The sequence below is a fragment of the Etheostoma spectabile genome, chromosome 17 (genome assembly GCF_008692095.1).
Source record: "Etheostoma spectabile isolate EspeVRDwgs_2016 chromosome 17, UIUC_Espe_1.0, whole genome shotgun sequence".
NCBI classification, from domain to species: domain Eukaryota; kingdom Metazoa; phylum Chordata; class Actinopteri; order Perciformes; family Percidae; genus Etheostoma; species Etheostoma spectabile.
In genome coordinates, this window is record NC_045749.1 from 9201782 (window position 1) to 9201991 (window position 210).

At 48.1% G+C, this 210-nt stretch overlaps 1 protein-coding gene across 2 annotated transcripts in view; it reads right to left on the reverse strand.

Annotated features, from left to right (window-relative positions):
• The window catches only part of LOC116705484 (carbohydrate sulfotransferase 15), a 26671-nt gene that overhangs the window by 19455 nt on the left and 7006 nt on the right, over window positions 1-210 (reverse strand). The window lies entirely within an intron of this gene.

A 210-nucleotide genomic window follows, 5' to 3' on the forward strand; every position in this document is an offset into this window, starting at 1 on the left:
ACCAAAAGAAGATTAACGTTTTGGAAAGGCCCAGCCAGAGCCCCGACCTGAATCCAATTGAACATCTGTGGGGGGATCTTAAGAGGGCTGTGCACAGGACATGTCCTCGCAACATGACAGATCTGGAGCACTTTTGCAAAGATGAGTGGTCAAATATTGCCATGTCAAGATGTGCCATGCTGATGGACTCCTACCCAAAAAGACTGAGTG